This window comes from Nannospalax galili, unplaced genomic scaffold (genome assembly GCF_000622305.1).
Source record: "Nannospalax galili isolate Female #2095 unplaced genomic scaffold, S.galili_v1.0 scaffold781, whole genome shotgun sequence".
Lineage (NCBI taxonomy): Eukaryota > Metazoa > Chordata > Mammalia > Rodentia > Spalacidae > Nannospalax > Nannospalax galili.
In genome coordinates this window covers 400,225-423,359 of record NW_008346898.1, presented here as the reverse complement: position 1 = coordinate 423,359, position 23,135 = coordinate 400,225, and the positions used below count along the sequence as shown (strand labels likewise).

The following is a 23,135-nucleotide window of genomic DNA, read 5'->3' as shown; positions in this document are numbered from 1 at the left end:
TCTACAATACATGGTACCACCGATTCAGCTTTCCTGAACCCAAACCTTTCTGCTGTTTGTTACAAAATGAAACAGGACGTTGGTTTTTATGACACCACCATTTTACAGCTCACTTAGTACCCTTGGAGGTCTGAGGAAGCAGCTTGGACTTGTAGAAGGTCTTAACTTCAAGTCCAGAACCATCAGTGTCTGAGTAGAGGGTGGAGTGGGACTATGACAGCAAAACTAAAGTGGTTCTTTATATGTTCCATTGAGCCGGGGAAGTGGCTAGACCCACGAGCTGTTCGTTTGCTTCTCAGGGCTACTGTGTGGCTGGACTGTTCATCTAGCCCAGATGGAAGATCTTTCTGAGCTTCTAGCATAATAGTTATTCACAGAGTCATTTAGGCTGATGGTTTTCTCAGAACGTCCTGCTGTTCACGATGGACTTCATCTATATTTCAACGAATTTCTAAATGAGGGAAACAGAACATTTTTCCTTTTATTAATTCATTGGTTTTTTTACTCAAGGTCTCACGGGTTGAACTCCAAGAGGAAGGCAGAAAAGGAAGGCTAATAAATTGGAGTTGGAACCGTAGAGCTGGCCCCATAAAAATCTTGGAACATTGTCCTGACTTTCACATCAGCAGCACAATGGACCTGGGGAAGATTTATAAAAGCTCATTTGTAAAGTGAATTACAGTGTGGGGAGTTTAATAAACTTCTCGGGTTCTGGATCATGAGTTTATGACTTTTGGCTTTTAAGGTCTCTTGACCAAGAATCAAGCACATTGCCCAGGAAGTTACTGCTAGGTAGGCCACAAAGGTGCTTTGCATTCTGGGTGCTGGGAATTGAACCCAGAGCCTCACACATGCCAGGCGTGGTCTGTCCCACTGAGCCATACCCAGCTGTGAAAGACAGACTAGAGAGCCCTAAGGGGAGACCCTCTGCCAGGATGGCCATTATGTGATAACTCCTAAACACTACCTTCAGAGAGATTTGTTGACTGAAATAATTAGACATAGGATAGGGTCTCACGAAGCCCAGGCTGCTGTCCAACTTGCTATATTACCAAGGATGCTCTTGAACTCTTGATCCTCCCGCCTCTACTTCCTGAGGGCTGAGCTTACAGGCTTGTGCCAAACTCCAGTCCTGGATGTGGGGAAAGGATGCCTTTCCAGGTGCCTGTGCCATCTGAACCTCTAGCTTCATAGGTCCTGCTGGAGATGCCAGAGGCCTGGAGAGGTGCTCCATTGTCAGTCCTGGGTGGAAGGTGGAGTGGGAGACGATGAATATTTAAGTCCTGGTGTTTTTCAACCATTTTTTTCCAGATGCAGTGGGAGCCAAAAAGGTTCAGCAGCAAGTATTAATTTTCTGCCCCAAACAATCCAGCAGCCAATCTGGTTTTACAAAAATAAGTTTCTCTTCTGAACAAGGCTTTGACCTTAACTTTTTGCAAAATTGTAGTAGGGCATCCTTGTGCTGAGGTCCACTTGATTGCTTTCCGAGCCTGCTTTTGTTCCGTTTTAGCTGAGAAGGGCTCTCTGAGCCACCCAGGAGATGTTTTTCTGAATTCAGACTTCTTTCCACATCCAAGGTTTGGGGAGGGCAGTGTGGATTGGTGAGAGGGATTTTATTCTTTCCATTCCTTTCTCTCTCCACCCCCTGTCTTCTCCCGTCCCCTCCCTTTCCCTCCTGTCCCCCCCTTCCTTCCTTTTCCCTCCCTTCCTTCCTTCCTTCCTTCCTCCCTTCCTTCCTTCCTTCCTTCCTTCCTTCCTTCCTTCCTTCCTTCCTCCTTTCATATTTATTTCTTAATTTTGTATGTGTAGGAGTGGAGTATGTGCATTGCCATGGTTTCATGTGGAGGCCAGAAGACAACAGACAGGAATTCATTCTTTCCTTCCACCATGTGGGTTCTGGGGGATTGGATTCAGGCCATTATGTTGGATGGTAAGCATCTTTACCTGATGAACTCTCTCCATAGCCCCACCCTCTTCATTTTTATTTGACTTGAGGTGATTGGAGTTTTGCTTTAATAGATGTTGTCACAGTCTTTTGAAATGGCCTGCTTGATTAGTGATTGAATGGTTGTTGCAAAATTGTAAATTTTGGAAGAAGGTATTGTTTTCTTGTTATCCTAGCCTGTCTGTCCCTTTAGAGTCTAAAGTGCTTTGCTTGGCTTGTGCCTAAACAGATTTGTGTTGCACGGTATCACTATGCAGGGTAAACAGTTCTGTAGACAAAACACCAAGTGACCTGTATGATACAACCAGAGGTATGCTGAGTGTTTGGATTATGTCAAAATATATCTATGATCTAAGAATAAAATAACATCTGCCTCAGGAGGTCATCCTGATCTGAAAAGCTGTCCCTAAGACTTAGAGATCAGTAAACACAGGCACTTTGGACATCTGAGATGGCCCTTTAGTGTGTATGTTTCGAGGCTCTAGGTGCTAGAAGTGAGCTGAATGAGGTTGGGCATGGTGGCATACACCTGTAATCCCAGCTCTGGGGAGGCTGAGGCAGGAGGAGCATCCTGAATTTGAGTCTAGCCTGGACTACAAAGTGAGATCCTATTTCAAAAACTGAATAGAGGGCAGGGGGGATGTCTCATAGGATAAGAATACTTACTGTGTAAGCATGAGGTCCTGAATTCAAATCCCTAGACGCTGGGTGTGGCTGTACACATGCCTGTAATCCAGCCCAAGGGATCCAGGGTAGAGACAAGAGACCACCAGCCTAGCTCCAGGTTCTATGAGAGACCCTGCCTTAAGAAAATAAGATAGAGTGACAAAGCAAGACATCCAGTGTCCTCCTCTGGCCTCTGTACACATGCATGGGAGCACACATATATACATGCACACACACACAAATATATAATAGTAAAAAATATAATTAAAACAGTGGATTCAGGACTGGAGAGATGGTTTAGTGGTTAAGAGCACTGGCTACTCTTGCAGAGGACCTGGGTTTGATTCCCAGCACCCACATGGTGGCTAACAACGATTCGTAACTCCAGTTCTAGGGGATCTGACACCTTCTTCGGACCTCTGCAGGCATTGCATAACATGGGTGCACTGACACACATGCAGGCATACACTCACACACATAAAACAAAAATTAATAAATAAAATATAAAAAAGGCATTGGATTCATTTAACTGAAAAAAATGAAGCAAAATAAAAATGAAAAAGAACTGAGTGGATTCCCATGATGTCACTGCATGGCTGCCACTGAGTGGACTGGACTCCTCTTACAGCCTCGCATGTCTTGCCTTGTGTGCCAGATCCTCGCTTGATGCTAGGGCTAGTGGAGGAGCAGGTTACTGGGTAGAGGGGCTTCTGTCCACTTACTGTCTGAGAGAGAGATGGACAATGATTAGTTGCAACTGGAGCAATCATAAGAGAAACTAGAAAGGGCGATGAGAGGGGACCATCCCAGGATCGCGACTGTCAGGATGCGAGGGAAGAGCTGTCAGGATGCGAGGGAAGAGTCGTTAGAGCTTCAGGGGCCTGGTGGCTATGCCGTCCCTTCTGGATCCAATCTTTGTTGACTTCAGGAACTCTACTCCCCACACCCCTGACTCTTCCCCAGGACCCGCTGCCTCCTTCATCACCTCAAATGATTCAGAGGCTGTTTCCTGGTTTAAGAACATCTCTCATCCAGAGAATAAAATAACTATCTGTGAGCCCACTCTGATATAAATAAATGAAGACAGAAGGCAGGTGTGCTTTGGACAAAGTCAGGTGCAGGTTCAGTACTGAGATGGCTCAGTGGGTAAAAGTGTTTGCAGTCAAGCCTGTTGACCTGACTTGATCCCTGGGACCCACAGGGTGGAAGGAGAGAACTGATGCCTGCAGTTGTCATCTGACCTCCCATATGCATGAGGAGGCTTGCATAAAACTACCCCTGGGGTGATGCTCCCTGGGGGCCATCTAACAATGCCTAGAGACACTGATGGGTGCTGCATATAAAATAAAGTGTGATTAAAAAAAAAAAGAATTTGAAGACATAGCTAAAACCACCCCAGTAATCAATGCAAATATTTGAAGAGATGCTTTGGATCCTAAAGTCTAGCCACCGATCTTAACATCCGTGGTAGATGTTGGGTGTGTTCTACCAGCAATTTCCTATCTCTATCCCTTCTACATTTGTTCATGGAATTCTTCATTTATTTATATCAGAGTGGGCTCACAGATAGTTATTTTATTCTCTGGATGAGAGATGTTCTTAAACCAGGAAACGGCCTCTGAATCATGTGAGGGGATGGTGATGAAGGAGGCAGCGGGTCCTGGGGAAGAGTCAGGGGTGTGGGGAGTGGAGTTCCTGAAATCAACAAAGATTGGATCCAGAAGGGAAGGCTTTGGCAAAAACAGGGACACTCTGTCCTTGAAAAGCCAGCAGGAAGAAAGCTTGGGAGGGTCCGTGTCAGGAGGGAGAACTTGGAAGGAGAGCCCATTAATTCGCTTTTGTCTTCTCAGTCAATATGTTTTTCTGTGAGGACAGTGGGAAATTGGCTTTTGCAATTAGAATGTTATTGCCCAGAATTCCTGGCCTCTAGAGCAGTGTTTCTCAGACTCAGTACTATTAACACTTGGGCAGGATAATTAACTGTGCAGTCCTGTTCACTTGGGGACATTCAATAGCATCTTTAGCCTCAGCCTCCCAGATGCAAAGAACATCTCTCATTTCCCCAGCAGCACCCATCAGAGTGTCTCTAGGCATTGTTAGATGGCCCCAGGGAGCATCACCCCATGCTGAGAAAAAATAATAAACATGATCTGCCAGACCCTGATGTTCTCGCTTGGAAAGCTAAAGCCGTGACCTTCATCTGTTGCTTTTCTACCAAAAGAACTAAATGGCTTCATCCAGTGTACACAGTGTAGCAGTGGGTGAAGAAAGGCTGCTCCCCCCGCCCCCCCCCCTCGTGTGCACACCCAGAGAACAACTTGAGGGAGTCAGTTCTCTCTTTTCTCCATGTGGGTTCCTGGACTTGAACTCAAGTCATCAGGCTTGGGCGGCAAGTGCTTTTACCCGCTGAACTATCTTACCAACCCCTGCCTTGTTTCAAGACTGGGCCTCTCACTGGGACCTGGGACTGGCCGATTAGGTTAGGTTAGCTAGCTAGCAAGCCCCAGGGATTCAGCTGTCTCCACCTCCCCAGCCACTCTGACTTTTTTTAACATGGGTTCTAGGGATCCAAACTCAGGTCTCCATGCTTATGCAGCAAGCACTTTACCAACTCAGCCTTCTCCCTGGCCAGAAAGACCTTGTTTTCTGGGGACAACTGCCAGGCCTCTTAGCTCACAGCCAGCCAAATCAAGAGGACATGTTCTGGCTCATAGAGGGTCTGAAATGGCTCTAAGAAGGGTTGCTGTGTGTACAACCCTGTGGTGGAGGTTTGATTTGCTTTCTCTGTGGTTTCCCTGAGAAGCAACTTGGTTGTTATGACAGTTGGGGACACAGAAACTCTTGTCACTGGTTAGTGTTTGAAAGCCTGTTTGGTTAAAATCCAACATTACGCCTACGGAGCTGGTGCGCATTGGTTGCTGGTAAAATTGTTTCCCAAGACAGCTGGTGGACATGGGGACTTTACTCTCTTTACAACTTTCATTTATCATCCAAAGACACTTGCATTTTGGCCTAGTTTGTTTTTTTTTTTGTTTTTTGTTTTTTTGTTTGTCTTTTAAAAATTTCATCGCTGTTTTTATGATGGTGTCATTTCAAACCTAGTAAAGGTGATAGAGGTTAAGGAAGGAGGCCAAGGCTGAGGCCCGAACAAACTTGTACAGACGCTGAGTCCATCTGTTGGTGGCTGGCAGAACCAATGCCCTTGGTTTGGCTGGGGCTTTGTTGATTACACGGAGAATTGAAAGCTGGCAGCCAGAACCTCCTTTCATCTGGGAACATGAGATTGGCAGGACTAGGAAGGAGTGGCAGGGACAGAGCTCAGTCAGGTTGGCTTCATAAGTTCCTTTCAGAAGTCAGATGGTACCAGGAATCCAAAGTGGAAAGTTTAGGAGGATTTTTTTTTTTTTTTTTCAAGGTACTGGCTATGATGCTTTTGGGACCTGAAATCCATTTAGGAGTCATTTGTCAGCTAAGAAATTGGGGCTGTGGGGAATGAGCTAAGCAACACAGAACTCTCTCGACAAGCTCCACAAAATAGTGTCTTCCCTAGAGTTAGAGTGCAATTGCTGTTCATGGAATTTGATAACCGAGGGACACAACTCCACACTAATAAAAAAAATGAAGATAACAGCACACAAAACAATAATTCTATCTTTTTCCAAAGGCCTTTCCAATATCTACATTTGTTTCTATACTAATCCTCATGTTTCTGATGGGAAAACTGAGATTTGGGGCCTGGGAATGTAGCTCAGTTGATAGAGTACTTTCCTGGCATGCATGAAGCCTTGGGTTTGATCCCCAACACCACATAAAGTGGGCATTGTAGTACACATCTGTAATCCCAACACTGGGGAGGTGCAGGCAGGAGGATCAGAGGGTCAAAGTCATCTCAGCTGTCTAGTAAGTTCAAAGCCAGTTTGAGATAGATAAGACCTATCTCAAAAATAAAACAAAGTCTGGGTTGGAGATGTAGCTCAGGGTGCTTGCTTAGTATGCAGCACCACAAAACTAAAACCCCAACAAATCTCCAGGCTAGGTGTGGAGGTGCATACCTGTCATTGAACACTGAAAAGTCAAAACAGGAGAATCTTGAGTTCTAGGCCAACATGGGGTACTTAGAAAGTTAAAGGCTGATTTGCATTACAACTGTAACACCCTGTATCAAAAAACCCACAAAACAACAGGGTGTAGTGATACTCCCCTTTAATCTCAGCACTCAGGAAGCAGAGGCAGGTGAATCTCTGTGAGTTCAAGGTCAGCCTGGTCTGTATAGTGAGTTCTAGGCCATCTGGGGCTATAGGGAGACCCTGTCTCAAAAAAGACCAAAAACAAAAACAGTAACAAAAAATCATCATAAAAAAAAACCCAAAAACCCTCTGAAATTCCCAGAGACTAAACTCTAAACTCCATAGTATCAACATCTGGTTGATAAGAGACAGAATCAGAAGTTCTTCCATCCTGACTACACACAAATCCCTTGGTGAACTTAAAAAGTTCCGGAAGGATTGAAGAGATGACTTGGTGGTTAAGAGCATTGTCTGCTCTTGAAGAAGCTCTAGTTTGGTTCCCAGCATCCTATAGCCATATCCTAACAACAATTTGTAACTCCAGTTCCAGGGGATCTGGCACCTTCTCCTGGCCTCCGTGGGTTTGCATGTACCTTCAGTTCACAAACTGCGTGCTGTGCAAGCATAAGGACTTGAGTTGGATCTCCAGCTCCCATTTAAAGATTCAGGTGTGGTGGTACTCAGGGGGAGACATGAATCCTGGGGCTCCGTGTCCAGCCAGCCTAGCCAATTTGGTGAGCTTCAGGTGAGTGATGACCTCTGGCCTCTACCTAGATGTGCACACACACACACACACACACACACACACACACACACACAGTTCCAACGGTTCCCTCCGTGCCAGATAGACTGATTTGATTGAGCCTGGGCTGGGTGATGGGTGTCCCTTTTGGACCTCTTGCGACTCTATCTCCTGGACTAAGTCCTGCTACCCAGAGTGTAGCCTGTGGACCAGCATCATCTGAATCTTGTTAGAGACTCAGAGTCTCGGTCAGATAGATAGACTATCTGACTCAGTGTGCACTGTAACAAGAGCATCAGGAGATTCTCCTGCAGTGAAGCATTCAGTGGTGGGGCGTTGTCTCAGAGGTCTGATTGACAGAGCTGCTACTCTGGTCCTAGTTTGGATGGCCTGCTTTGAGGACCCAGGTTTCCACTGCCCTTCAAGTCCCATGTGCATCTGATAGAAGCCAGAAGAGGAGTGGGAGCACCTCCTTCTCCCCTCAAAGTCTGGCTCATGGCTAGCAGCCTAGGGTTTCACAGCTCCCAATTTCAGGGTGTGTCATGGGGTCCTCACCAAGCCAGGGCTGTGGGCTGCCTCCAGATTCCTCCTGGGGAGAGAGGTGGCTCACCGATGACAGATTAACACCCAAGAGGAGGCTTTACCCCAGGCTCAGAAATGCTTATTCTGGAAAAGGGAGGCAAAGACCTTTTTCATTTGAAACAGAAGGTCTCCTGTAAATGCTTGGCTTTGAGTGTGAATGAAATAGAAGCTGTGGGTGCCTGGGTGGCAGCTGTTTTGGATTCAGTCACGGGTCCTCTAGGTTAGGAGGCACAGCACACTGCCTCAGCCAAACCCATCTGGTATCTTCTAAAGGGGATCCCTTTTCTCCCTCCCTCCCTCCCTCCCTTCCTTTCCTCTCTTCTTTCCTTCTTTCTCCTCCTCTTCTTCCTCTCTTTCTCCCATTCTTACTGTCTTACATTTTTTTCTTTTTTTGATATGCAAGTGTCCCTTGTATGTATGCTAGGCTGGCCTCGAACTCCCTATGTAGCCAAGGATGACCTTGAACTCTTTAAACAGGCTTTTTTTAAAAAAAATATTTTTATTCTTATTTTTAATAAATTTTATTTGATTTTTAAAATTTTTATTTATTATTTTTATTTTATGCGTATGTGTGCATTGCCTGCATGTAGGTAAGTGCACACGTGTCATGCAATGCCTGAGGAGGTCAGAAGAGGGTGTCGGATCCCCTGGGACTGGAGTTACGGACAGTTGTTAGCTGCCATGTGGGTGCTGGGATTTGAACCTGGGTCTTCTGCAAGAACAACCGGTGTTCTTAACTGCTAAGCCGTCGCTCCAGCCCCCAATAAATTTTAAAAGATTTATTTTGTTATTATTTAATTTATGTGTATAAGTGTGTGTCTGTGTGTGGGTATGTGTACATGACTGTAGGTGCCCTTGGAGGCCAGAAGAGCATAAGATTCCCTAGAGCTGGAGTTACAGGTGGTTGTAAGCCACCTGATGTGGGTGCTGGGAACCAAGCTCAGGGCCTCTGCAAGAGCAGTACTTGTTTTTAACTGCTGAGCCATCTTTCCAGCCTCCGACCTTGAACCCTTGAGCCTCCAGCTTCCACCTCCTGGGTGATGGGATTATAGGTTTGCACTATTTTACCTGAAGGATGTTTTTGCTTATTTGTTTTAGTTTTAGTTTTTTAGTTTTAGTTTTTTAGATAGGCAGCCCAGGCTGCCTCAAGCCCTACAAAAAGCAGAAGATGACCTTGAACTAATTTTCTTACCCATATCTCTCAAGTGCTGGGATTACAGGCATAGGCCACTGCTGTGGTCTTTTTATTTTATTTTATTTTATTTTTTGGGTGGTCTCACTATGTAGTCCTGAATGGCCTCGAACACATAGAGATCACTCTGCCTGCCTCTGCCTGCCTCTGTCTGCAGAGTGCTGGGATTAAAGGCATGCACTACCATGCTGGACTTTAGTTCATTTCTTAACCTCCAGCACTATACAAGAGCCATGCATGCGATTTTCCATATCTATGGTTTCATTCTGGATAGCTCCTAGGTGAGACATTGTGGCTGGCCCCTGTTCAGGGTCTTTTGGGGAAACCCAGAGCCTTGGCCTTTTTTCCAGGCCTTCTCTGCCATCTCCACCAAGTCCCCTTTGATGGAGCCTCCTTTTCTCCATTTCCTGTAAGGCTTCCAAACTTCCTCCCTGCAGACAAACAACTCCAACTCAAACTTCAAGAAACAAGGAAAGCCTGTCCCTGCTAGTGAAATCTCTTGAAAGGACACCCCTGAGAAAGGCAGTCTGTGTCTACCCCTTTTTTTCTGAAAACCCTGGGAGGCCTCTGTGGATGTGACCTGGGGAGACCTGGACATTAATTATACTCACAGAAGTCATTCATTAGCTGCCACAGAAGACTGCTCTGAAGACTTGGCCAGCCCGGCGCTTGTTATTCTTTTGAATTCAGAGGTTTTAAAAGGACCCATACTAGGTTTATGACTTGATTCAGTCTTGATTTTTAATTCCTACCTTCTCCAGCCTCGCTTTTCACTGCCTCTCTTCTCCCATCCCCAGTGCCCACAGCAACCCCAGGGGTTGGTTGGTATCTCCATTGGGTGTTGAGCAGCACTGAATAGTTTGTTCCATTATCTCTGAGTTCCAATCACCTTCAGCATGTGGCCCGTCTTGCCTTCTGTGAGAGGCCCTTTTCTCTCTGGCAGGGACTCTGCCTGCCTCCACCTTCAGAGGAGTCTGTTTACCAACAATGCTTTGTAAACTCTTTCACACATTTCCTTCTGTTCACACTTTCTGTCCGTGCTCACATATACTCAGCAAGCCTTCGCAGGGAAGGGTGTCAGCTTCATGCAATGCACTCCCATAGAGCCAGCAAACAGGCAAGGGCCAGCATGCAAGGATTGGCCACTGCCATCCATGCAGACTAGGTGGCCGGGCTGCAAAGTTTTCCTTGCTTGTTCTTTGTCACAAGAACATACTTTGTCAAAAGGACGTGGTAAAGTTGTCATGGAAACGAACCATCAGTTACATGAACTGAAACATCCCTCATAGTGTGTCAAATCTCAGTTTACAAATGAGTGTGTGATGATTTGAGTTCTCACACTCTTGTCTGTTTTGTGTGTGTGCGTGTTTGTGTGTACACAAGGGTGTACGTGTGGAGGCCAAAGGTGCCTTTTCTAAAGAGCTTTCCTTGGCTTTAACTTTTTAAAATTTATTCTTATTTTATCTGTATGAGTGTTTTGCCTGCATGTATATAAGTACACCTGTGTGTGCAATGCCCATGGAGAGCAGAAGAGGGCATCTGATCCCCTGGAACTGGAGTTTTAAATGGTTGTTAGCCACCACATGTATACTAGGAACAGTGCTCTTAACTGCTAAGCTGTCTCTCCAGCTTCCTCCTTTTTTTCTAATTTTTATTTTATGTATTATTATTGTGTGTATATGTATATGGTGTGTGTGTGTGTGTGTGTGTGTGTGTGTGTCACCTGTGTGTGCAATGCCCATGGAGAGCAGAAGAGGGCATCTGATCCCCTGGAACTGGAGTTTTAAATGGTTGTTAGCCACCACATGTATTCTAGGAACAGTGCTCTTAACTGCTAAGCTGTCTCTCCAGCTTCCTCCTTTTTTTCTAATTTTTATTTTATGTATTATTATTGTGTGTATATGTATATGGTGTGTGTGTGTGTGTGTGTGTGTGTGTGTGTGTGTGTGTGTAGGTCAGAGGACAGCTTTCAGAAGTTGATTCTTGCCTTCCACCATCGGTTCTGGGGGATCACACTCAGGTTGCCAGGTTTACAAAGCAAGTACTTTTACACACTGAGCCATCTTACCAGCCCCACCTTGTCTTTTTGAGACAGAGTCTCTTATTGGAGATGGTCTCTTAGGCTGGACTGGCCAGCTGGAGAGCCAGCTCTGGGATTTCAAATATATAAAACCATGCTGTGTTTTTCTTGGGTTCTGGGGACTGAACTCAGGTCCTCATGCTTGCAAGGGACATCTTCACTGCGTGAGCTATCTCTCCAACCTCTCTTGTCATTTTTTTTCTTTTTTTGTTTTTTGGACTCTCTATTAGAAGATTTTCTTTTTCTCGGGATACAGCCATGCTCTCCTGAACCAAAAGCAGATAAGCAGAGTGTGGAAAGAGATCAAATCAAAGATGATCATTTTTTCTGAAGGGGAGAAGGAAAAACTAAATTTGGAAACACCAAATAATACTCTTCATTCTTTCCTGCCTGGTTTCCAAAAGTACAGTTCCTTTAGATCCCAAGGACTGGCCTGTTCCTTGGGATGTTTGTCAGTGACGTGAGCCCTGAGTGAAGGCATTTTCTTCCACACTGTTCATTTCTGTTTCAATGGCTTGCCTCAGTACTTTTCTTTAATTAATACTGTGTATGCTCACTGATGAATAATTCAGAGTTGTACAAGCAACAGATGTCAGAGGATTCAAAACGATTTTCCCTGAATTATTTATTATTTCCAAAAAAGTAACAGGTTTGTTGAGCAAGTAATTGGCAACACAGATGTAGATCAAGGTTTGTCAGCAGGCAACAAGGTCCCCCACATCCAAGCCTTTTGTGCATGTTAATAGCTAGGGCTACACTGTAGCCTGGGAGGTTGATGGCTCAGGGAGTCAGCCATTCATCCTAGTTTGGTTTCCAGGTTGTCTGCAGCTGATTAAACATAAATGAGGATTCTTCTAGAAGCAACCAGTGAATGCTGCCTCGCAGGTGCCTCTCAGTCGCCTCATGATGACTTTCTGTCCCCCCAGGAACAGGGGGCATCTTTGTTTGCAGGGATATATTAAAAACAGATTCTTGCTAGCTGCGGTGGTGCATACCTGTGATTCTAGCACTTAGAAGCTGGGAGCAAGAGGATCAGGAGTTTGAGGACAACCTGGCTTACATGAGACCCTGTTTCAAAAAACAAAACAACAACAAAGATACCCTCCAGAAAGATGTAGATAGAATAGAAATGTAGACGAAGGGAAAAAATGCATAATGTGTGAGGTGACTAAAATAATATTTCTTTGTGCTGTTTATGATTGAATTTCACATCTTTAAATTTGACTGATTGATCGATTGTGTGTGTGTGTGTGTCCACCCTCATGCCACAGTGGGTGTGGAGGTCAGAGGACAATTTGTAGGTGTCATCATGCCTGATGGCAGGGGCCTTTATCCACTGAGCCTCCTTGCCAGTCGTGTGGTCAAATTAAAAACAAAACAAAACCTAAAGGTCAACAATGAAAGATTTACTTAAGTCTATTCTGGTAGATCCAAGCAGTGAAGTATTAGATAGCCATTAAAATGATATACAATGTATTTTTTATTTGAAAAAAAATCACCATATTAAATAGAAGATAATGTAAGTGAGAATAACTGTAAGGCAGTGTGGTTTCATTTCTGTAGACAAATATGTGCACTTTTTTGGCATAGAGAAACATCTCCAAGGAACTACTCCAAAGTATTAATAGTGGCTAGTTAAGAGGAGGATCAGGGTGATTTTCTTCTCTTTATATATTCTCTCAGTATCTTCATGATAAATATGCATGTATTAGTCATCCTAAAAGGTCAAGCTACTAAAATAAGACATTCAACAGTGTTGTCATTTACAGAAGGGAATTCCCCTCCTTGAACAGTGTGAAGTAGGTATTCCAGAAGGGCGGGTGACTCTGCTCCATTTGGATTTAATGGACCCAGATTCCCTCCAGCCTCTCCACTCCCTTGGGCCTCATCACCTTCTAAATATCAGTGCTGGGCTAAATGGCCAAGACTGTCACAGAGAGGAGGATCTGGTGGCATAGTTACCATCTCAAGCCCTGATCCCAAAGTTGCCCATGTCAGTCCTGCTCTCATCTCTTGTCAGGGACACAGTCCCCTGTAATGTGGGCCACAGCCATCTGCAAGGTAGGTTATGTTATCTATGTGACCAGCTGCAGTGCTGGACTATGGAAGAGAGAGGAAATGAGTTCTGCCCAGCAGTCCTTGGTCCCTGCTAAATATATTCCCTGTGTAATAAGAATCAAGGTGACAAAATTAAAGGAAATAAAGTTATATATTAGGTGTCTTCAGAGTCTGTGTCCTTTGGGAATTAAGTAGATAGAAGAGGGACACAATTTGGTTCCTTCCTTTCCTGCGGATGACAGGGTGGTTGAGAACTGAGACCAGCACAAGAATTCAAAGCAGATATATGCGAAAGGCTAAAGAATGTTCTGAGATGTGCAGAGCAGAGAATCATCAGGGTCATGAGCTAGGGTTAGAGAAATGGAGAAGTTTCCAATTTTGCTTCATTGAGCTACTGGGATTACTTGCATGTATATCAGAAACAAATTGATTTGTGTTTTGTGACATTTCAAGGGTAGAATGACCTCCCTATCTACCACACAGAGTGTGACTTAGCTTTTGTTTGTTGTCATTCTTTGTTAAATGTGTAGTCATTTTTAACACAAAGTATCTTGGAAGAAGGGCTGTAAATGAAAGGAAACTTGGCTTCATCATGCGAACACTATATTTTATTCCAGATTTAAAAATATTTTATTTATTAATTTTATTTTTTATGTGTATGTGTATATTGCCTGCATGTATGTAAATGTACCCGTGTTGTATGATACCCACAGAGGTCAGAAGAAGGCGTCGGATCCCCTGGAGTTGGAGTTGTGAATGATTGTTAACCACCATGTGGGTGCTGGGAACCGAACCCAGGTCTACAAGAGCAGCCGGTGCTCTTAACCACAGGGCCATCCCTCCAGCCTGGTTTTTGGTCTTTTTAAACCTCTGTGATTGTGATCCCTTAAAACAAAGTGGACTCCACATGCCTCTGACTTGGCGTTTCCATGATGTTTCATGCAATGAAATAAGGTATTTGAAGAGAAACAGTAAACCATTTGGTGCTTTGCTAATCTTTTCAGGAAAAAGACTTCCGGAGCCCTCTAAATTAAGAATTATTGCAAACAAGACCTGGATTTGAAAATTACTGCTTTGTACTTTGATTATTCTCAAAATCAAGATTTCTGTAGCTGGAAAGAACTTTAAAAAAAATTGAGTGATCTAATTGCCTTGTTTTGTGGATTAGAAATTTAGCTGTGTAAGAGGGCGAGTCTTCCTGGGGTCAGAGATCATGTACTGTGGATCTGGCTGTCGCTTTTCTGGTCTCCTAGTCCCAGGATACTGAGTTTCTAATCTGATCACCCTAGTGGTCACCCAGCTTGTGTTTGACCGTTGGAGGAATTTCATGTAGAATCTATTGTCTATTGCTGTAATATTTGTCTTTTTTAGGCAGGGTCTCACGTATCCCAGTCCGGCCTTGAACTTGCTAGGTAGCCGAGAATGGTCTTAAACTCCTGATCCTCCTGCCTCCACCTCTACAATGTTGGGATTATAGATGTGAGCCAACACATCCAGTTTATGTACTGCTAGGGATGGAACCCAGGGTATTGTACATGCTAGGCTAGCACTCTTTGAACTGAGCCACATCTCTAGTCTTTGCTTTCTATTTCGAATCTCTTTCTTTCTCTGTCTCTGTCGCTCTGTCTCTGACTCTGTTTCCTGTCTCTAACTTCCCCCAGCCCAGGCAGATTTTTTTTTGTTGTTGTTGTCTTTTTGAGACAGTAGCCTCAGCTGGCCTGGAACTCGCTATGTAAACCAGGGTTGTCTGAACTCACAGAGATCTGCCTTCCTCTGCCTCCCAAGTGCTGGGATTAAAGGTGAGTGCCATCATAAACTCAGAATTTTATAAGCTGCCCTTGAACTCACTGCTGTCCTCTGGCTTCAGCCTCCCAAGTGCTGGGACTTCTGGCATGCGCTGCCATGTCTAGTTTATGCACTGCTGGGGACTGAACCTAGGGCTTCATGCGTGCTAGGCAAATACTCTACCAACAGGGCTACATCCTAACCCCTACTTTCTATTTATTTTTAAAAAACATTTAAATTTTTATTTTTATTTTATGTGTATGAGTGTATTGCCTGCATATATGTAAGTGCAACCATGCTGTGCAGTACCCACGGAAGAGGGTATTGGATTCCCTTGGAACTGGAGTTATGAACACTTGTTAGCTGCCATGTAGGTACTGAGCATTGAACCTGGGTCCTTTGCAAGCGCAGTCAGTGCTTTTAACTGCTAAGCCATCTCTCCAGCTCCCTATTTCGTGTTTTGTTTTTGTTTTTGTTTTGTTGTTTGTTTTTTTCCCCAGCCACATGTTTCTTTCTAATGAATAGACCATTACATTTCCAAATTTCTGAAATGGCTAACAGACCATGGAAAGACATTTCTTTAGGCTTGAAACCAACAGCTTCAACAAACTGTTGGCCTTGATTCAGAGCCAATTCATTTTGTTTTTGAGACAAGGTCTTACTCTGTAATTGAGATTTGAACTTACTATGTAGCTCAGGCCAGCCTTGAACTCACTGTAATCCTCCTGTCTCAGACAGTGTTGGGATTGCAGGCGTGGCTTTGGAGTCTCTGGTTTGTACTACGAATGGCTTTGCACTGGGCCAAGGTGGGAGCAAGAGCATCTGCTGCTTTCTGATGTTGTGCTTACAGGGCATTGTAGGAGGGTAAGGAGCGTGCCTTGATCCATGTTAATAAGAAGCCCATTTGGGACAGAAATTGGACTTGCAGCCAATTTTGTAAGGAAGTTTCACAGCCAAAACATCTCTAGATGAAGAATTTTTTCCTTAACTGTTCTTCAGAATGCCAGGAGATGGAATTTCACAGTGACAACAAAAGGCATAGATTTCCTTCTCATTCTGATGGGGCAAAGAGTTTTAAGACAGGGCTGCCTTTTTTGTTTTGTTTTGTTTTGTTTTGGACAGCATCTCTCCATAGCCACAGCTGGCCTGGAACTTGCTGTGTAGATCAGGCTGGACTCAGCTTCAGCTTCTGAAGTGCTAGCATTAAAGGCATGAGCTACCACACCCTGCTCAATGCTGGGTGAATAGTTTTAGAATAAGTTTCTCACTCATATTTGGAACTACAACAATATGAATTGTCACTTAGGGGCATGGTTCCAGTTTAATTATAATATTCTTTGGGAAATGTTTATGGTCTGTAGGCTTATTGATTTCCAAGACTATAAAAATGCATCTGTCCATCTATCTAACACCCAACTGGGAGCAGACCCTGAGTTCTCACTGAAGGACTAACAGCTTGTGTTTGGTAGTGTTAGGGCCTGGATCACTTGGCATTTCACATTGTGATTCTTTCCTGCCTTTCCTTTTTCTTTGTAAGAGAAGATTTCATGTATCCCAGACTGGCCTCAAACTCACTATATAGCAGAGGATGATCTTGACCTTCTGATCCTGCTGCCTCTACCCCCCCAGTGCTGAGATTATAGGTGCATACACCATACTGAGTCACAGGTAGTGCTGGGGATTGAACCCAGAGCTCCTGCATGCTAGGCAAGCACTCTGTTGGCTGAGGTGAACCTACAGCCTATTTTGTAGCTTTTGTACTTGGAAAACTGTTTTTTTTTTTAAGATTTATTTTTATACATATGTATATGTGGTATGAATGTATGGCACATATATGTATGGGTGCCCTTGGAACTGGAGTTGCAGGTGGTTGTGACCTGCCTGACCTGAGTGCTGGGAACTGAACTCTGGTCCTCTGGAAGAGCAGTAAGTGCCCTTAACCACTGAGACATTTTTCCAGCTTGAAAACAGATCTTAACTTTTTTAAAGCTCAGCTCTGTTTTGTCACTGAATTTTCTGATGCAGCTAGTGTGAACATGCAATGTCCATTCCCACTCTTCTTAACTGTTCAAGTGTGTGTATGTGTGTGTGTGTGTGGGGGGGTTGCATGTGTATATACATGTGTGCCCAGGCATGTGGAGGCCAGAGATCAATGTCAGATACATTCCTCAGTCTCCAATCTATTTAAAAACATTTTTTTCAATGTAAATGTATGTATGATGTGGGTGTGGAGGTCAGAGGACAACTTTGGGTGTCATCCTCAGAAACAATGTCCACCTCCTTTTAGACAGGATCTCCTGAGAACCCCAAGGATCCTCTCATCCCTGCCTCACAGCAGTGCTAGGGTTACAAGTGAGCACCACCATGCCTCACATTTTTTAAAACATGAGTTTTAGGGATTGAACTCAGATCCTTGTTCTTGCAAGACGAGTACTTTACCAACTGAGCCATCTCCTCGGTCCTCCACCTTATTCTTTGAGACAGGGTCTCTCATTGAGCTCTAGAGATCTGCTCATCTCTGCTTCCCCAGCACTAGGATTATATGTACACAGCATCATACCTGGCTTTAACATGAATACTAGGGATCATACTCCAGTTACAGGGCAAGCATTTTACTGACTGAGCATCTCCCCAGTCCCTTAACTAATTTTTTCCATTCAGTTTTCCTTGCTATGAGACAGGTATAACATCCATCTCAGAGAGTTGTTGGTTTCTGCTCAACTATGCTAATTAGATTTCTGTGAAGCTCGAGGTCATTTATAGGCATTTTTTTCCACATTAAAAACATGAGCCTCTGTCGAAATGTTTTGTTGTTCTAAATTGGGACCATCCTGTCTTGACATCAAATCATTCAGCCTTACTAATGTCACCGCATAAGCGGGTCTAATTCTCTTGGGGCTGCTGTCATTGTTAATTTACATCTGACCTTGTTCTGAAAAATATTTAAGGCTCTGGAGCTAATTTAGGACATGTTGACTCTTGCTTTACCAATTAGTCTGGATCTGTGGAAATATTAAGCCAATAACATAAAATAAGGGGGGAGACAAAATATGGGATCTGTAGAAATAAGTGAATGAAGACTATAGTGGGGTGTTTTGTTTTTTTTATATTTGAAATAGGGTCTCATGTAGTCCAGGTTGTCCTCCTTTTCTCTGTGAAGCTGAGAATGACCTTGCCTCTATCTTCTGAGTGCTGGAATTATAGGTGTGTACTACCATACCGGATATTAGAAACCAAGCCTAGGGCTTTGTGCAAGTTAGGAAGTACTCTTACCAACCGAGCTACATCCTTAGCCTCAAGACTACAGGTATTAATAAAAATTTCTGAGTGCATTGTTAAATATTAGAGTTTGGGGGATTAGAGAGAGATGGTTCAGTGGTTAAGAGCACTTACATATGTACATGGTGGTGCACACCTTTAATCCCACCACTGGAAAGGCAGAGGTAGCGGATCTCTGTGAGTTCAAGGCCAGCCTGGTCTCCACAGTGAATCCAGGCCAGCTGTGGCTACAGGGAGACCCTGTCTCACCACACACACACACACACACGCACGCACACATACACACACACAAAGAGCACTTACATACAAGCAGGCAAAACACTCATACACATGGGGGCTGGAGAGATGGTTCAGCAGTTAAAAGCACCGGCTGCTCCTGCAGAGGACCTGGATATGGTTCCCAGTACCCACATAGTGGCTAACAACATCCATAACTCCAGATCCAGGGGATCTGATGCTCCCTTCTGATCTCTGTGGGCATTGTACAACACAGGTACACTTACATACATGCAGGCAATAACTCATACACATAAAATAAAAAGAAATAAAGTATTTTTAAAAACCACTCATACATATAATATAAAAATAAATTTTAAAAATTAATAAAAAATTCTAGCTGGATATGGTGGCCCACACCTTTAATCCTAGTACTTAGGAGGCAGAGGCAGGAAGAGCTCTGTGAGTTTGAGGCCAGCCTGGTCTATATAGCGAGCTCCAGGCCAGCTGGGGCTACAGGGAGACCCTGTCTCAAAAAGACAAAAAAAAAGAAAAAGAAAAAAGTGAAGTAGAGAACTCAAGCCAGGTGAGTTCTTATGGGGAGAGGCAGAGGCAGATTTGAGCCTGAGCTGTGTAGTCACAGGTCCTTGCCCCTAACCACTTAACTACACTGCTTCATCTCTCTCTATTTGTCCGTATCCTAGTGCTCCTCCCAACCCTAACCAGAGGTCTTCCCCATCAGAGCAACTTGGAACACACAGACAACTTCCATTTTCCTCTGGATTTGTGGGTTTTTGTCTCTTTATGTCTTCCAGGCTGTGAGCTAGAATTGAGCCTTAAAGTCCTCAGATGCTTAGTTGATGAGTGTTTCTGAGGGAGAAGAACTGATCTGCCAAGGCAGTCTGGAAGTTGAGGGACATCAAAGCTACAGGGAAACATTATTAAAGATGACTCTTAAGATGTCAAGAAGAAAAAAATGACTTCTTAGGTCAAAAAAGCTAAAGTGAAAAGAAAGCTATCAGAGTGTTTGCTCCAGCTAAAGGATGGTTTCTCCAGGGCAGCTTAAATGTATTAGTTTAGTCTGCGATGCGGATTAAAGGACTGTGGGATTTAATAACTTGTGTATTAATGAATGGCCCTGTAAGTGTTCTCCTGTCATAAAAACGTAACTGCTCTAATTGAATTTGGAAGCAATATTAAAATTATTCTTTAGGTGATGTTTCTGAGATATGTTAAATAAAATGTCAAAAGTCACAATCAATTAAACTGAAACTTTACCATGTGAACACTGTGAAGCACTAAATTCTCTTCTAGCTAGTTTTATTATATTTTCTCTGAAATATACTAAGAAAACTCTCCCTTTACATGATTTATGGGCATGCTGCTGTTTAATGTGCCAAAAAATGTTCTCAGAGTCTTGGCAGTGTTTTGAAATATAGTATATTATCTTAGTTCTGGGCCATATGTAATCAACTCTCAATATATATTGATGGTGGTGTTTGCTCTCTGAGCTGAATTCACCCTTATGGGTGAAGGAAAGAATAGGCTGGCATATAACATGTGGTACTCAGGATGCTTTTAACCAGTAGCAGTAGAAAAAGACTTTTTCCTCCTCTTATGGCTGGTCTGTGTGTAGTATTGCTAAATTTGTGTCTCCCACAGAATCCTAACGATAGGATGGCAAGGGTCTGGGATGGTAACGAAGCCCTTTGGACTCGTATTCTGTGTCATGTCATGCTTCCAGAGCTCCATGGATTATATAATCATGAGGGAAAGGGTTCTTTTCTTTTTCCTTTGTGACAGGATCTCATGTACCTCAGACTGACTTTACACTCACTGTGTAGCCAAGGCTGGCCTTGAACTTGGGCTCTTTCTGTCATCACCTCCCAAGAGCTGGGATTTGTAGGTATGTGCCGCTGCACCTGGCTCTTTCTTTTCTCCCCCTTTCCCTTCCCTGCCCCTTTTCTTTCTCCTTCCCTTTTCCCACCCTCTCCTTTGCCTTTTATTCTCTACAGTGCTGGAGATCAAACCTAGGTCCTTGTACACGTTGGTAAATGCTCTACCATTGAACTACATCTCTAGTCTCCATCGTTTCCTATCCAAGGACAAGCACATGCGATGAACACGAGGCTGGGCGGAGACAGGGAGGGTATGTTTTCAGTCTAGACACATAATAAGGAAGAGAGCTGATCGAACAGCATCAATGCAGTTGGAGTTATGGGCAGCTAGGAATGTCAGGGGCACCTTCTCTCTCATCCCACATACAGTATCCTGAGATTCCAGAAAGGACATGCTCTGAGTTAGTGTTGTGAAATATTTATTTATTTACCATGCGGGGGATCAAACCAAGTACTCTGAGCATGCTAGGCAAACACGCTACCACTGACTACACCTCTAGCCTGTACAATTTATTCTTTTTTTTCAAAAAATATTTTATTATTTTTCTTTTATGTATATGAGTGTATTGCCTGTATGCATGTAAGTGCAACCATGTTGTGCACTGCATGTGGAGGTCAGAAGAGGGCATCAAATTCCCCTGGAACTGGAGTTACAGATGGTTGTTAGCTGCCACGTGGGTGCTGGAAATCAAACCTGGGTCCTCTGCAAGAGCAGCCAGCTCTATAACTTATTCTTAAATGGGTATGGGGGGGCACCACTATAAGATAAGAGTACAACTTACAACTTTATCACACATAAACACGCGCATGCATGCATGCGCGCATGCACACACACATATCACTGGGGTTAGAGACATGGTTCAATGGTTAAAGACACTGGACTTGGGGTTCAGTTCCCAGCATCCATATCTGGAGGCTTACAATATCGTATATCTCCAGGGTATCTGACACTCTCTGCTGGTCTCCACAGGCAACTGCACTCACATGCACATGCACATTTTTTACACACAGATACACATACACACACACACACACACACACAGTTAAAAGAATAAAATAAAATCTTTAAAAAAACCCTCACTGCTTAAGTTAGACTCTCCCTGACCACCACAGACAAAGACTTCATTCTACCTTCTCTCTTTGATTACTCCTCAGATTTAGAAACATTTCTGTTTTATGAAATGATGCCAAGGAAACAAGTGGGTTGTCTCTGGGCATCTGAACTCCAAAGGATGCCTGGGCAAGAGGCCTTTCCCTCAGCTCCCCTGGAATGACGGGCTTCTGGTGGAACTGTTAATTTGTAAAGTCTAGAAAGGGGAAAGTTTAAATTTTTCCAGCTGCCAAACTTTGGACTTCACGGTGAATCATGAGAACTGGCTTTCTAGGCCAAGTGTGAGCAGGACTCTGGGGCTGCTGAACTGAGGGTGGAGGAGCATGACCAGTTTATTTAGATGTTTGGCCAGAGTTCAGACCCATGGACTCAGGCGTCAGCCTCCAGAGCCCAAGTGATTTCCCCCAGGGAACGCCTTTCTGTTCCATCCTCTGTACAGGATCACCTCGGACTGCTTCCTGGTGGAAGAAAAGGGTCAGGCCCACAGATGAGAGAGAAGCTGTGATTATTTCTCTTCCCTACCTGTTACTGGGTGTCAGTGACGAACACTTACTTGATAGGTTTGGATTACTGAGCAGCTCAAAAGAGCTGTTGGCGGCTGGATTTTTCTCTTTGCTAGAGTTTTCTTTCCACATAGAATACTAAGCAAAAGAGAAGCAAAAGATGGAAAATAAACTCCTCTTTAAAAATAGTGTTTGAGTCAGCTCATCAAAGAGAAAAAGCAGAGTTGCTCAGCTAGAACATGAGTGGCACAGTGGCACTGGGGAATTAGAAGGCAGCCCCATCACCATCAACATCATTTCACTGTCCCGGGCCTGGAGCCCATCAGAGTTCACCTCCTGTTGTTTAGAAACTGGCAGCCTGGCAGTTATGTAATGTGGATTCTGAGGCCTGACAGCCGGCCCTCGGCAGGCTCTGGGGAGACGCAAGGTTCTCTGAGTCTTTCTTGAACCAGCCAAATAGAGTCCTCTGGCCTGGTGAATGTTGGGCACAGATTTCAGCCCTCATGATTTTTACAGATTGTGACTGTGTCCTTCCGTAACCTTCAACACCTGAGCCTAACCAAGTAGGAACCACACTGGGAGCTCTGTGTTTTGCTTAACTTGAAACTGAGGTGAGAGCCACAATAACAAAATTTGTTATCTTAAGCATTCTTTTAAAAATATTATTTTATTTGAAGCTGTATATAAGTGTGTGGGTGTGTGTATGTGAGTGCAGGTACCCTTGAAGGCAAGAAGAAGCATCACATCCCCTGGAGCTGGAGTTACAGGCAGTTATGATCTACCTAACATGGATGCTGGGAACTGAACTCCGGTCCTCTGAAAGATCAGTAGGCATTCTAACTGCTAAGCCATCTCTCCAGCCCCTTAAGCATTCTTTTTTAAAAACGTGATTTTTTTTTATTAATTCTTTGAGAATTTTATATAATGTAATTTGATCATATTCACCCCAAAGTCTTCCCCTCCCTTTAAGCATTTATCTATCATCTATCTATCTATCTATCTATCTATCTA

General features: G+C 43.9%; 1 protein-coding gene and 1 non-coding gene across 3 annotated transcripts in view; one reads left to right on the top strand and one right to left on the bottom strand.

The window, feature by feature from the left end:
- The window catches only part of Pitpnc1 (phosphatidylinositol transfer protein cytoplasmic 1), a 337,842-nt gene that overhangs the window by 93,080 nt on the left and 221,627 nt on the right, over positions 1-23,135 (top strand). The window lies entirely within an intron of this gene.
- Positions 15,620-15,750, bottom strand: LOC115072068. Its single transcript, XR_003851128.1, has one exon. It is a non-coding gene; the product is annotated as a small nucleolar RNA SNORA2/SNORA34 family (small nucleolar RNA).